Here is a 15,701-nt window from a genome sequence, read left to right as displayed (position 1 = left end):
GTGTCAACACTGGGTCTGACTGAGCGTCTCCAGGAGAGAGGCCCAAGCAAGACGCGCCCCGAGGAGCGTCTTGCCACATGTAAGCACTGGGTCTGACTGAGCGCCTCCAGGAGAGAGGCCCCAGCAAGACGCGCCCCGAGAAGCATCTTGCCTTATGTCAGCACTCGGTCTGACTGAGCGCCTCCAGGAGAGAGGCCCAAGCAAGACGCGCCCCGAGGAGCGTCTTGCCACATGTCAACAATGAGTCTGACTGAGGGCCTCGAGGAGAGAAGCCCAAGCAAGACGCGCCCCGAGGAGCGTCTTGCCACATGTTAGCACTCGGTCTGACTGAACGCCTCCAGGAGAGAAGCCCCAGCAAGACGCGCCCCGAGGATCGTCCTGCCACATGTAAGCACTGGGTCTGACTGAGCTCCTCCAGGAGAGAGGCCCCAGCAAGACGCGCCCCGAGGAGCGTCTTGCCTTATGTCAGCACTCGGTCTGACTGAGCGCCTCCAGGAGAGAGGCCCCAGCAAGACGCGCCCCGAGGAGCGTCTTGCCACATGTCAACAATGGGTCTGACTGAGGGCCTCCAGGAGAGAAGCCCAAGCAAGACGCGCCCTGAGGAGCGTCTTGCCACATGTCAACAATGGGTCTGACTGAGGTTCTCCAAGACAGAAGCCCAAGCAAGACGCGCCCCGAGGAGCGTCTTGCACCATGTCAACACTGGGTCTGACTGAGCACCTCCAGGAGAGAGGCCCAAGCAAGACTCGCCCCGAGGAGCGTCTTGCCACATATCAACAATGGGTCTGACTGAGGGCCTCCATGAGAGAAGCCCAAGCAAGACGCGCCCCGAGGAGCGTCTTGCCACATGTCAGCACTCGGTCTGACTGAGCGCCTCCAGGAGAGAGGCCCAAGCAAGACGCGCCCCGAGGAGCGTCTTGCCACATATCAACAATGGGTCTGACTGAGGGCCTCCATGAGAGAAGCCCAAGCAAGACGCGCCCCCCCGAGGAGCGTCTTGTCACATGTCACCACTGGGTCTGACTGAGCGCCTCCAGGAGAGAGGCCCAAGCAAGACGCGCCCCGAGGAGCGTCTTGTCACATTTCACCACTGGGTCTGACTGAGCGCCTCCAGGAGAGAGGCCCAAGCAATACGCGCCCCGAGGAGCGTCTTGCCACATGTCAACAATGAGTCTGACTGAGGGCCTCGAGGAGAGAAGCCCAAGCAAGACGCGCCCCTAGGAGCGTCTTGTCACGTGTCAACACTGGGTCTGACTGAGCGTCTCCAGGAGAGAGGCCCAAGCAAGACGCGCCCCGAGGAGCGTCTTGCCACATGTCACCACTGGGTCTGACTGAGCGCCTCCAGGAGAGAGGCCCAAGCAAGACGCGCCCCGAGGAGCGTCTTGCCACATGTCAACAATGAGTCTGACTGAGGGCCTCGAGGAGAGAAGCCCAAGCAAGACGCGCCCCGAGGAGCGTCTTGCCACATGTAAGCACTGGGTCTGACTGAGCGCCTCCAGGAGAGAGGCCCCAGCAAGACGCGCCCCGAGAAGCATCTTGCCTTATGTCAGCACTCGGTCTGACTGAGCGCCTCCAGGAGAGAGGCCCAAGCAAGACGCGCCCCGAGGAGCGTCTTGCCACATGTCAACAATGAGTCTGACTGAGGGCCTCGAGGAGAGAAGCCCAAGCAAGACGCGCCCCGAGGAGCGTCTTGTCACGTGTCAACACTGGGTCTGACTGAGCGTCTCCAGGAGAGAGGCCCAAGCAAGACGCGCCCCGAGGAGCGTCTTGCCACATGTAAGCACTGGGTCTGACTGAGCGCCTCCAGGAGAGAGGCCCCAGCAAGACGCGCCCCGAGAAGCATCTTGCCTTATGTCAGCACTCGGTCTGACTGAGCGCCTCCAGGAGAGAGGCCCAAGCAAGACGCGCCCCGAGGAGCGTCTTGCCACATGTCAACAATGAGTCTGACTGAGGGCCTCGAGGAGAGAAGCCCAAGCAAGACGCGTCCCGAGGAGCGTCTTGCCACATGTCGGCCCACGGTCTGACTGAACGCCTCTAGGAGAGAAGCCCCAGCAAGACGCGCCCCGAGGAGCGTCTTGCCACATATCAACAATGGGTCTGACTGAGGGGCTCCAGGTGAGAGGCCCAAGCAAGACGCGCCCCGAGGAGCGTCTTGCCTTATGTCAGCACTCGGTCTGACTGAGCGCCTCCAGGAGAGAGGCCCAAGCAAGACGCGCCCCGAGGAGCGTCTTGCCACATGTCAACAATGGGTCTGACTGAGGGCCTCCAGGAGAGAAGCCCAAGCAAGACGCGCCCCGAGGAGCGTCTTGCCACATGTTAGCACTCAGTCTGACTGAGCGCCTCCAGGAGAGAGGCGCAAGCAAGACGCACCCCGAGAAGCGTCTTGCCACAAGTCAACAATGAGTCTGACTGAGGGCCTCCAGGAGAGAAGCCCAAGCAAGACGCGTCCCGAGGAGTGTCTTGCCACATGTCAGCACTCGGTCTGACTGAATGCCTCCAGGAGAGAAGCCCCAGCAAGACGCGCCCCGAGGAGCGTCTTGCCACATGTAAGCACTGGGTCTGACTGAGCGCCTCCAGGAGAGAGGCCCCAGCAAGACGCGCCCCGAGGAGCGTCTTGCCTTATGTCAGCACTCGGTCTGACTGAGCGCCTCCAGGAGAGAGGCCCAAGCAAGACGCGCCCCGAGGAGCGTCTTGCCACATGTCAACAATGGGTCTGACTGAGGGCCTCCAGGAGAGAAGCCCAAGCAAGACACGCCCCGAGGAGCGTCTTGCCACATGTAAGCACTGGGTCTGACTGAGGGCCTCCAAGAGAGAAGCCCAAGCAAGACGCGCCCCGAGGAGCGTCTTGCACCATGTCAGCACTCGGTCTGACTGAACGCCTCCAGGAGAGAAGCCCCAGCAAGACGCGCCCCGAGGAGCGTCTTGCCACATGTCAACAATGGGTCTGACTGAGGGCCTCCAAGAGAGAAGCCCAAGCAAGACGCGCCCCGAGGAGCGTCTTGCACCATGTCAACACTGGGTCTGACTGAGCCCCTTCAGGAGAGAGGCCCAAGCAAGATGCACCCCGAGGAGCGTCTTGCCACATGTAAACAATGGGTCTGACTGAGGGCCTCCAGGAGAGAAGCCCAAGCAAGACGCGCCCCGAGGAGCGTCTTGTCACGTGTCAACACTGGGTCTGACTGAGCGTCTCCAGGAGAGAGGCCCAAGCAAGACGCGCCCCGAGGAGCATCTTGCCACATGTCACCACTGGGTCTGACTGAGCGCCTCCAGGAGAGAGGCCCAAGCAAGACGCGCCCCGAGGAGCGTCTTGCCACATGTAAGCACTGGGTCTGACTGAGCGCCTCCAGGAGAGAGGCCCCAGCAAGACGCGCCCCGAGGAGCGTCTTGCCTTATATCAGCACTCGGTCTGACTGAGCGCCTCCAGGAGAGAGGCCCAAGCAAGACGCGCCCCGAGGAGCGTCTTGCCACATGTTAGCACTCAGTCTGACTGAGCGCCTCCAGGAGAGAGGCCCAAGCAAGACGCACCCCGAGAAGCGTCTTGCCACAAGTCAACAATGAGTCTGACTGAGGGCCTCCAGGAGAGAAGCCCAAGCAAGACGCGTCCCGAGGAGTGTCTTGCCACATGTCAGCACTCGGTCTGACTGAATGCCTCCAGGAGAGAAGCCCCAGCAAGACGCGCCCCGAGGAGCTTCTTGCCACATGTAAGCACTGGGTCTGACTGAGCGCCTCCAGGAGAGAGGCCCCAGCAAGACGCGCCCCGAGGAGCGTCTTGCCTTATGTCAGCACTCGGTCTGACTGAGCGCCTCCAGGAGAGAGGCCCAAGCAAGACGCGCCCCGAGGAGCGTCTTGCCACATGTCAACAATGGGTCTGACTGAGGGCCTCCAGGAGAGAAGCCCAAGCAAGACACGCCCCGAGGAGCGTCTTGCCACATGTAAGCACTGGGTCTGACTGAGGGCCTCCAAGAGAGAAGCCCAAGCAAGACGCGCCCCGAGGAGCGTCTTGCACCATGTCAGCACTCGGTCTGACTGAACGCCTCCAGGAGAGAAGCCCCAGCAAGACGCGCCCCGAGGAGCGTCTTGCCACATGTCAACAATGGGTCTGACTGAGGGCCTCCAAGAGAGAAGCCCAAGCAAGACGCGCCCCGAGGAGCGTCTTGCACCATGTCAACACTGGGTCTGACTGAGCCCCTTCAGGAGAGAGGCCCAAGCAAGATGCACCCCGAGGAGCGTCTTGCCACATGTAAACAATGGGTCTGACTGAGGGCCTCCAGGAGAGAAGCCCAAGCAAGACGCGCCCCGAGGAGCGTCTTGTCACGTGTCAACACTGGTTCTGACTGAGCGTCTCCAGGAGAGAGGCCCAAGCAAGACGCGCCCCGAGGAGCATCTTGCCACATGTCACCACTGGGTCTGACTGAGCGCCTCCAGGAGAGAGGCCCAAGCAAGACGCGCCCCGAGGAGCGTCTTGCCACATGTAAGCACTGGGTCTGACTGAGCGCCTCCAGGAGAGAGGCCCCAGCAAGACGCGCCCCGAGGAGCGTCTTGCCTTATATCAGCACTCGGTCTGACTGAGCGCCTCAAGGAGAGAGGCCCAAGCAAGACGCGCCCCGAGGAGCGTCTTGCCACATGTCAACAATGGGTCTGACTGAGGGCCTCCAGGAGAGAAGCCCAAGCAAGACGCGCCCCGAGGAGCGTCTTGCCACATGTCAACAATGGGTCTGACTGAGGGCCTCCAAGAGATAAGCCCAAGCAAGACGCGCCCCGAGGAGCGTCTTGCACCATGTGAACTCTGGGTCTGACTGAGCACCTCCAGGAGAGAGGCCCAAGCAAGACTCGCCCCGAGGAGCGTCTTGCCACATATCAACAATGGGTCTGACTGAGGGCCTCCATGAGAGAAGCCCAAGCAAGACGCGCCCCGAGGAGCATCTTGTCACGTGTCAACACTGGGTCTGACTGAGCGTCTCCAGGAGAGAGGCCCAAGCAAGACGCGCCCCGAGGAGCGTCTTGCCACATGTCACCACTGGGTCTGACTGAGCGCCTCCAGGAGAGAGGCCCAAGCAAGACGCGCCCCGAGGAGCGTCTTGCCACATGTCAACAATGAGTCTGACTGAGGGCCTCGAGGAGAGAAGCCCAAGCAAGATGCGCCCCGAGGAGCGTCTTGTCACGTGTCAACACTGGGTCTGACTGAGCGTCTCCAGGAGAGAGGCCCAAGCAAGACGCGCCCCGAGGAGCGTCTTGCCACATGTAAGCACTGGGTCTGACTGAGCGCCTCCAGGAGAGAGGCCCCAGCAAGACGCGCCCCGAGAAGCATCTTGCCTTATGTCAGCACTCGGTCTGACTGAGCGCCTCCAGGAGAGAGGCCCAAGCAAGACGCGCCCCGAGGAGCGTCTTGCCACATGTCAACAATGAGTCTGACTGAGGGCCTCGAGGAGAGAAGCCCAAGCAAGACGCGTCCCGAGGAGCGTCTTGCCACATGTCGGCCCTCGGTCTGACTGAACGCCTCTAGGAGAGAAGCCCCAGCAAGACGCGCCCCGAGGAGCGTCTTGCCACATATCAACAATGGGTCTGACTGAGGGGCTCCAGGTGAGAGGCCCAAGCAAGACGCGCCCCGAGGAGCGTCTTGCCTTATGTCAGCACTCGGTCTGACTGAGCGCCTCCAGGAGAGAGGCCCAAGCAAGACGCGCCCCGAGGAGCGTCTTGCCACATGTCAACAATGGGTCTGACTGAGGGCCTCCAGGAGAGAAGCCCAAGCAAGACGCGCCCCGAGGAGCGTCTTGCCACATGTTAGCACTCAGTCTGACTGAGCGCCTCCAGGAGAGAGGCGCAAGCAAGACGCACCCCGAGAAGCGTCTTGCCACAAGTCAACAATGAGTCTGACTGAGGGCCTCCAGGAGAGAAGCCCAAGCAAGACGCGTCCCGAGGAGTGTCTTGCCACATGTCAGCACTCGGTCTGACTGAATGCCTCCAGGAGAGAAGCCCCAGCAAGACGCGCCCCGAGGAGCGTCTTGCCACATGTAAGCACTGGGTCTGACTGAGCGCCTCCAGGAGAGAGGCCCCAGCAAGACGCGCCCCGAGGAGCGTCTTGCCTTATGTCAGCACTCGGTCTGACTGAGCGCCTCCAGGAGAGAGGCCCAAGCAAGACGCGCCCCGAGGAGCGTCTTGCCACATGTCAACAATGGGTCTGACTGAGGGCCTCCAGGAGAGAAGCCCAAGCAAGACACGCCCCGAGGAGCGTCTTGCCACATGTAAGCACTGGGTCTGACTGAGGGCCTCCAAGAGAGAAGCCCAAGCAAGACGCGCCCCGAGGAGCGTCTTGCACCATGTCAGCACTCGGTCTGACTGAACGCCTCCAGGAGAGAAGCCCCAGCAAGACGCGCCCCGAGGAGCGTCTTGCCACATGTCAACAATGGGTCTGACTGAGGGCCTCCAAGAGAGAAGCCCAAGCAAGACGCGCCCCGAGGAGCGTCTTGCACCATGTCAACACTGGGTCTGACTGAGCCCCTTCAGGAGAGAGGCCCAAGCAAGATGCACCCCGAGGAGCGTCTTGCCACATGTAAACAATGGGTCTGACTGAGGGCCTCCAGGAGAGAAGCCCAAGCAAGACGCGCCCCGAGGAGCGTCTTGTCACGTGTCAACACTGGGTCTGACTGAGCGTCTCCAGGAGAGAGGCCCAAGCAAGACGCGCCCCGAGGAGCATCTTGCCACATGTCACCACTGGGTCTGACTGAGCGCCTCCAGGAGAGAGGCCCAAGCAAGACGCGCCCCGAGGAGCGTCTTGCCACATGTAAGCACTGGGTCTGACTGAGCGCCTCCAGGAGAGAGGCCCGAGCAAGACGCGCCCCGAGGAGCGTCTTGCCTTATATCAGCACTCGGTCTGACTGAGCGCCTCCAGGAGAGAGGCCCAAGCAAGACGCGCCCCGAGGAGCGTCTTGCCACATGTTAGCACTCAGTCTGACTGAGCGCCTCCAGGAGAGAGGCCCAAGCAAGACGCACCCCGAGAAGCGTCTTGCCACAAGTCAACAATGAGTCTGACTGAGGGCCTCCAGGAGAGAAGCCCAAGCAAGACGCGTCCCGAGGAGTGTCTTGCCACATGTCAGCACTCGGTCTGACTGAATGCCTCCAGGAGAGAAGCCCCAGCAAGACGCGCCCCGAGGAGCGTCTTGCCACATGTAAGCACTGGGTCTGACTGAGCGCCTCCAGGAGAGAGGCCCCAGCAAGACGCGCCCCGAGGAGCGTCTTGCCTTATGTCAGCACTCGGTCTGACTGAGCGCCTCCAGGAGAGAGGCCCAAGCAAGACGCGCCCCGAGGAGCGTCTTGCCACATGTCAACAATGGGTCTGACTGAGGGCCTCCAGGAGAGAAGCCCAAGCAAGACACGCCCCGAGGAGCGTCTTGCCACATGTAAGCACTGGGTCTGACTGAGGGCCTCCAAGAGAGAAGCCCAAGCAAGACGCGCCCCGAGGAGCGTCTTGCACCATGTCAGCACTCGGTCTGACTGAACGCCTCCAGGAGAGAAGCCCCAGCAAGACGCGCCCCGAGGAGCGTCTTGCCACATGTCAACAATGGGTCTGACTGAGGGCCTCCAAGAGAGAAGCCCAAGCAAGACGCGCCCCGAGGAGCGTCTTGCACCATGTCAACACTGGGTCTGACTGAGCCCCTTCAGGAGAGAGGCCCAAGCAAGATGCACCCCGAGGAGCGTCTTGCCACATGTAAACAATGGGTCTGACTGAGGGCCTCCAGGAGAGAAGCCCAAGCAAGACGCGCCCCGAGGAGCGTCTTGTCACGTGTCAACACTGGTTCTGACTGAGCGTCTCCAGGAGAGAGGCCCAAGCAAGACGCGCCCCGAGGAGCATCTTGCCACATGTCACCACTGGGTCTGACTGAGCGCCTCCAGGAGAGAGGCCCAAGCAAGACGCGCCCCGAGGAGCGTCTTGCCACATGTAAGCACTGGGTCTGACTGAGCGCCTCCAGGAGAGAGGCCCCAGCAAGACGCGCCCCGAGGAGCGTCTTGCCTTATATCAGCACTCGGTCTGACTGAGCGCCTCCAGGAGAGAGGCCCAAGCAAGACGCGCCCCGAGGAGCGTCTTGCCACATGTCAACAATGGGTCTGACTGAGGGCCTCCAGGAGAGAAGCCCAAGCAAGACGCGCCCCGAGGAGCGTCTTGCCACATGTCAACAATGGGTCTGACTGAGGGCCTCCAAGAGATAAGCCCAAGCAAGACGCGCCCCGAGGAGCGTCTTGCACCATGTGAACTCTGGGTCTGACTGAGCACCTCCAGGAGAGAGGCCCAAGCAAGACTCGCCCCGAGGAGCGTCTTGCCACATATCAACAATGGGTCTGACTGAGGGCCTCCATGAGAGAAGCCCAAGCAAGACGCGCCCCGAGGAGCATCTTGTCACGTGTCAACACTGGGTCTGACTGAGCGTCTGCAGGAGAGAGGCCCAAGCAAGACGCGCCCCGAGGAGCGTCTTGCCACATGTCACCACTGGGTCTGACTGAGCGCCTCCAGGAGAGAGGCCCAAGCAAGACGCGCCCCGAGGAGCGTCTTGCCACATGTCAACAATGAGTCTGACTGAGGGCCTCGAGGAGAGAAGCCCAAGCAAGACGCGCCCCGAGGAGCGTCTTGTCACGTGTCAACACTGGGTCTGACTGAGCGTCTCCAGGAGAGAGGCCCAAGCAAGACGCGCCCCGAGGAGCGTCTTGCCACATGTAAGCACTGGGTCTGACTGAGCGCCTCCAGGAGAGAGGCCCCAGCAAGACGCGCCCCGAGAAGCATCTTGCCTTATGTCAGCACTCAGTCTGACTGAGCGCCTCCAGGAGAGAGGCCCAAGCAAGACGCGCCCCGAGGAGCGTCTTGCCACATGTCAACAATGAGTCTGACTGAGGGCCTCGAGGAGAGAAGCCCAAGCAAGACGCGTCCCGAGGAGCGTCTTGCCACATGTCGGCCCTCGGTCTGACTGAACGCCTCTAGGAGAGAAGCCCCAGCAAGACGCGCCCCGAGGAGCGTCTTGCCACATATCAACAATGGGTCTGACTGAGGGGCTCCAGGTGAGAGGCCCAAGCAAGACGCGCCCCGAGGAGCGTCTTGCCTTATGTCAGCACTCGGTCTGACTGAGCGCCTCCAGGAGAGAGGCCCAAGCAAGACGCGCCCCGAGGAGCGTCTTGCCACATGTCAACAATGGGTCTGACTGAGGGCCTCCAGGAGAGAAGCCCAAGCAAGACGCGCCCCGAGGAGCGTCTTGCCACATGTTAGCACTCAGTCTGACTGAGCGCCTCCAGGAGAGAGGCCCAAGCAAGACGCACCCCGAGAAGCGTCTTGCCACAAGTCAACAATGAGTCTGACTGAGGGCCTCCAGGAGAGAAGCCCAAGCAAGACGCGTCCCGAGGATTGTCTTGCCACATGTCAGCACTCGGTCTGACTGAATGCCTCCAGGAGAGAAGCCCCAGCAAGACGCGCCCCGAGGAGCGTCTTGCCACATGTAAGCACTGGGTCTGACAGAGCGCCTCCAGGAGAGAGGCCCCAGCAAGACGCGCCCCGAGGAGCGTCTTGCCTTATGTCAGCACTCGGTCTGACTGAGCGCCTCCAGGAGAGAGGCCCAAGCAAGACGCGCCCCGAGGAGCGTCTTGCCACATGTCAACAATGGGTCTGACTGAGGGCCTCCAGGAGAGAAGCCCAAGCAAGACACGCCCCGAGGAGCGTCTTGCCACATGTAAGCACTGGGTCTGACTGAGGGCCTCCAAGAGAGAAGCCCAAGCAAGACGCGCCCCGAGGAGCGTCTTGCACCATGTCAGCACTCGGTCTGACTGAACGCCTCCAGGAGAGAAGCCCCAGCAAGACGCGCCCCGAGGAGCGTCTTGCCACATGTCAACAATGGGTCTGACTGAGGGCCTCCAAGAGAGAAGCCCAAGCAAGACGCGCCCCGAGGAGCGTCTTGCACCATGTCAACACTGGGTCTGACTGAGTCCCTTCAGGAGAGAGGCCCAAGCAAGATGCACCCCGAGGAGCGTCTTGCCACATGTAAACAATGGGTCTGACTGAGGGCCTCCAGGAGAGAAGCCCAAGCAAGACGCGCCCCGAGGAGCGTCTTGTCACGTGTCAACACTGGGTCTGACTGAGCGTCTCCAGGAGAGAGGCCCAAGCAAGACGCGCCCCGAGGAGCATCTTGCCACATGTCACCACTGGGTCTGACTGAGCGCCTCCAGGAGAGAGGCCCAAGCAAGACGCGCCCCGAGGAGCGTCTTGCCACATGTAAGCACTGGGTCTGACTGAGCGCCTCCAGGAGAGAGGCCCCAGCAAGACGCGCCCCGAGGAGCGTCTTGCCTTATATCAGCACTCGGTCTGACTGAGCGCCTCCAGGAGAGAGGCCCAAGCAAGACGCGCCCCGAGGAGCGTCTTGCCACATGTCAACAATGGGTCTGACTGAGGGCCTCCAGGAGAGAAGCCCAAGCAAGACGCGCCCCGAGGAGCGTCTTGCCACATGTCAACAATGGGTCTGACTGAGGGCCTCCAAGAGATAAGCCCAAGCAAGACGCGCCCCGAGGAGCGTCTTGCACCATGTGAACTCTGGGTCTGACTGAGCACCTCCAGGAGAGAGGCCCAAGCAAGACTCGCCCCAAGGAGCGTCTTGCCACATATCAACAATGGGTCTGACTGAGGGCCTCCATGAGAGAAGCCCAAGCAAGACGCGCCCCGAGGAGCATCTTGTCACGTGTCAACACTGGGTCTGACTGAGCGTCTCCAGGAGAGAGGCCCAAGCAAGACGTGCCCCGAGGAGCGTCTTGCCACATGTCACCACTGGGTCTGACTGAGCGCCTCCAGGAGAGAGGCCCAAGCAAGACGCGCCCCGAGGAGCGTCTTGCCACATGTCAACAATGAGTCTGACTGAGGGCCTCCAGGAGAGAAGCCCAACTAAGACGCGTCCCGAGGAGTGTCTTGCCACATGTCAGCACTCGGTCTGACTGAACGCCTCCAGGAGAGAAGCCCCAGCAAGACGAGCCCCGAGGAGCGTCTTGCCACATGTAAGCACTGGGTCTGACTGAGCGCCTCCAGGAGAGAGGCCCCAGCAAGACGCGCCTTGCCTTATGTCAGCACTCGGTCTGACTGAGCGCCTCCAGGAGAGAGGCCCAAGCAAGACGCGTCCCGAGGAGTGTCTTGCCACATGTCAACAATGAGTCTGACTGAGGGCCAATAGGAGAGAAGCCCAAGCAAGACGCGTCCCGAGGAGTGTCTTGCCACATGTCAACAATGGGTCTGACTGAGGGCGTCCAGGAGAGAAGCCCAAGCAAGACGCGCCCCGAGGAGCGTCTTGCCACGTGTCAGCACTCGGTCTGACTGAGCGCCTCCAGGAGAGAGGCCCAAGCAAGACGCGCCCCGAGGAGCGTCTTGCCACATATCAACAATGGGTCTGACTGAGGGCCTCCATGAGAGAAGCCCAAGCAAGACGCGCCCCGAGGAGCGTCTTGCCACATGTCACCACTGGGTCTGACTGAGCGCCTCCAGGAGAGAGGCCCAAGCAAGACGCGCCCCGAGGAGCGTCTTGCCACATGTAAGCACTTGGTCTGACTGAGCTCCTCCAGGAGAGAGGCCCCAGCAAGACGCGCCCCGAGGAGCGTCTTGCCTTATGTCAGCACTCTGTCTGACTGAGCGCCTCCAGGAGAGAGGCCCAAGCAAGACGCGCCCCGAGGAGCATCTTGCCACATGTCAACAATATGTCTGACTGAGGGCCTCCAGGAGAGAAGCCCAAGCAAGACGCGCCCTGAGGAGCGTCTTGCCACATGTCAACAATGGGTCTGACTGAGGGCCTCCAAGAGAGAAGCCCAAGCAAGACGCGTCCCGAGGAGTGTCTTGCCACATGTCAGCACTCGGTCTGACTGAACGCCTCCAGGAGAGAGGCCCCAGCAAGACGCGCCTTGCCTTATGTCAGCACTCGGTCTGACTGAGCGCCTCCAGGAGAGAGGCCCAAGCAAGACGCGTCCCGAGGAGTGTCTTGCCACATGTCAACAATGAGTCTGACTGAGGGCCTCCAGGAGAGAAGCCCAAGCAAGACGCGTCCCGAGGAGTGTCTTGCCACATGTCAACAATGGGTCTGACTGAGGGCCTCCAGGAGAGAAGCCCAAGCAAGACGCGCCCCGAGGAGCGTCTTGCCACGTGTCAGCACTCGGTCTGACTGAGCGCCTCCAGGAGAGAGGCCCAAGCAAGACGCGCCCCGAGGAGCGTCTTGCCACATATCAACAATGGGTCTGACTGAGGGCCTCCATGAGAGAAGCCCAAGCAAGACGCGCCCCGAGGAGCGTCTTGCCACATGTCACCACTGGGTCTGACTGAGCGCCTCCAGGAGAGAGGCCCAAGCAAGACGCGCCCCGAGGAGCGTCTTGCCACATGTAAGCACTGGGTCTGACTGAGCTCCTCCAGGAGAGAGGCCCCAGCAAGACGCGCCCCGAGGAGCGTCTTGCCTTATGTCAGCACTCTGTCTGACTGAGCGCCTCCAGGAGAGAGGCCCAAGCAAGACGCGCCCCGAGGAGCGTCTTGCCACATGTCAACAATATGTCTGACTGAGGGCCTCCAGGAGAGAAGCCCAAGCAAGACGCGCCCTGAGGAGCGTCTTGCCACATGTCAACAATGGGTCTGACTGAGGGCCTCCAAGAGAGAAGCCCAAGCAAGACGCGTCCCGAGGAGTGTCTTGCCACATGTCAGCACTCGGTCTGACTGAACGCCTACAGGAGAGAGGCCCCAGCAAGACGCGCCTTGCCTTATGTCAGCACTCGGTCTGACTGAGCGCCTCCAGGAGAGAGGCCCAAGCAAGACGCGTCCCGAGGAGTGTCTTGCCACATGTCAACAATGAGTCTGACTGAGGGCCTCCAGGAGAGAAGCCCAAGCAAGACGCGTCCCGAGGAGTGTCTTGCCACATGTCAACAATGGGTCTGACTGAGGGCCTCCAGGAGAGAAGCCCAAGCAAGACGCGCCCCGAGGAGCGTCTTGCCACGTGTCAGCACTCGGTCTGACTGAGCGCCTCCAGGAGAGAGGCCCAAGCAAGACGCGCCCCGAGGAGCGTCTTGCCACATATCAACAATGGGTCTGACTGAGGGCCTCCATGAGAGAAGCCCAAGCAAGACGCGCCCCGAGGAGCGTCTTGCCACATGTCACCACTGGGTCTGACTGAGCGCCTCCAGGAGAGAGGCCCAAGCAAGACGCGCCCCGAGGAGCGTCTTGCCACATGTAAGCACTGGGTCTGACTGAGCGCCTCCAGGAGAGAGGCCCCAGCAAGACGCGCCCCGAGGAGCGTCTTGCCTTATGTCAGCACTCTGTCTGACTGAGCGCCTCCAGGAGAGAGGCCCAAGCAAGACGCGCCCCGAGGAGCGTCTTGCCACATGTCAACAATGGGTCTGACTGAGGGCCTCCAGGAGAGAAGCCCAAGCAAGACGCGCCCTGAGGAGCGTCTTGCCACATGTCAACAATGGGTCTGACTGAGGGCCTCCAAGAGAGAAGCCCAAGCAAGACGCGTCCCGAGGAGTGTCTTGCCACATGTCAGCACTCGGTCTGACTGAACGCCTCCAGGAGAGAAGACCCAGCAAGACGCGCCCCGAGGAGCGTCTTGCCACATGTAAGCACTGGGTCTTACTGAGCGCCTCCAGGAGAGAGGCCCCAGCAAGACGCGCCCCGAGGAGCGTCTTGCCACGTGTCAGCACTCGGTCTGACTGAGCGCCTCCAGGAGAGAGGCCCAAGCAAGACGCACCCCGAGGAGCGTCTTGACACATGTCAACACTGGGGCTGACAGAGGGCCTCCAGGAGAGAGGCCCAAGCAAGACGCGCCCCGAGGAGCGTCTTGCCACATGTCACCACTGGGTCTGACTGAGTGCCTCCAGGAGAGAGGCCCAAGCAAGACGCGCCCCGAGGAGCGTCTTGCCACATGTAAGCACTGGGTCAGACTGAGCTCCTCCAGGAGAGAGGCCCCAGCAAGACGCGCCCCGAGGAGCGTCTTGCCTTATGTCAGCACTCTGTCTGACTGAGCGCCTCCAGGAGAGAGGCCCAAGCAAGACGCGCCCCGAGGAGCGTCTTGCCACATGTCAACAATATGTCTGACTGAGGGCCTCCAGGAGAGAAGCCCAAGCAAGACGCGCCCTGAGGAGCGTCTTGCCACATGTCAACAATGGGTCTGACTGAGGGCCTCCAAGAGAGAAGCCCAAGCAAGACGCGTCCCGAGGAGTGTCTTGCCACATGTCAGCACTCGGTCTGACTGAACGCCTACAGGAGAGAGGCCCCAGCAAGACGCGCCTTGCCTTATGTCAGCACTCGGTCTGACTGAGCGCCTCCAGGAGAGAGGCCCAAGCAAGACGCGTCCCGAGGAGTGTCTTGCCACATGTCAACAATGAGTCTGACTGAGGGCCTCCAGGAGAGAAGCCCAAGCAAGACGCGTCCCGAGGAGTGTCTTGCCACATGTCAACAATGGGTCTGACTGAGGGCCTCCAGGAGAGAAGCCCAAGCAAGACGCGCCCCGAGGAGCGTCTTGCCACGTGTCAGCACTCGGTCTGACTGAGCGCCTCCAGGAGAGAGGCCCAAGCAAGACGCGCCCCGAGGAGCGTCTTGCCACATATCAACAATGGGTCTGACTGAGGGCCTCCATGAGAGAAGCCCAAGCAAGACGCGCCCCGAGGAGCGTCTTGCCACATGTCACCACTGGGTCTGACTGAGCGCCTCCAGGAGAGAGGCCCAAGCAAGACGCGCCCCGAGGAGCGTCTTGCCACATGTAAGCACTGGGTCTGACTGAGCGCCTCCAGGAGAGAGGCCCCAGCAAGACGCGCCCCGAGGAGCGTCTTGCCTTATGTCAGCACTCTGTCTGACTGAGCGCCTCCAGGAGAGAGGCCCAAGCAAGACGCGCCCCGAGGAGCGTCTTGCCACATGTCAACAATGGGTCTGACTGAGGGCCTCCAGGAGAGAAGCCCAAGCAAGACGCGCCCTGAGGAGCGTCTTGCCACATGTCAACAATGGGTCTGACTGAGGGCCTCCAAGAGAGAAGCCCAAGCAAGACGCGTCCCGAGGAGTGTCTTGCCACATGTCAGCACTCGGTCTGACTGAACGCCTCCAGGAGAGAAGACCCAGCAAGACGCGCCCCGAGGAGCGTCTTGCCACATGTAAGCACTGGGTCTGACTGAGCGCCTCCAGGAGAGAGGCCCCAGCAAGACGCGCCCCGAGGAGCGTCTTGCCACGTGTCAGCACTCGGTCTGACTGAGCGCCTCCAGGAGAGAGGCCCAAGCAAGACGCACCCCGAGGAGCGTCTTGACACATGTCAACACTGGGGCTGACAGAGGGCCTCCAGGAGAGAGGCCCAAGCAAGATGCGCCCCGAGGAGCGTCTTGCCACATGTAAACAATGGGTCTGACTGAGGGCCTCCAGGAGAGAAGCCCAAGCAAGACGCGCCCCGAGGAGCGTCTTGCCACATGTCAGCACTCGGTCTAACTGAGCACCTCCAGGAGAGAGGCCCAAGCAAGACGCGCCCCGAGGAGCGTCTTGCCACATATCAACAATGGGTCTGACTGAGGGCCTCCATGAGAGAAGCCCAAGCAAGACGCGCCCCGAGGAGCGTCTTGTCACGTGTCAACACTGGGTCTGACTGAGCGTCTCCAGGAGAGAGGCCCAAGCAAGACGTGCCCCGAGGAGCATCTTGCCACATGTCACCACTGGGTCTGACTGAGCGCCTCCAGGAGAG

Source organism: Nothobranchius furzeri, chromosome 6 (assembly GCF_043380555.1).
Source record: "Nothobranchius furzeri strain GRZ-AD chromosome 6, NfurGRZ-RIMD1, whole genome shotgun sequence".
In the NCBI taxonomy this organism is placed as follows: domain Eukaryota; kingdom Metazoa; phylum Chordata; class Actinopteri; order Cyprinodontiformes; family Nothobranchiidae; genus Nothobranchius; species Nothobranchius furzeri.
This window is presented reverse-complemented; position numbering follows the sequence as displayed.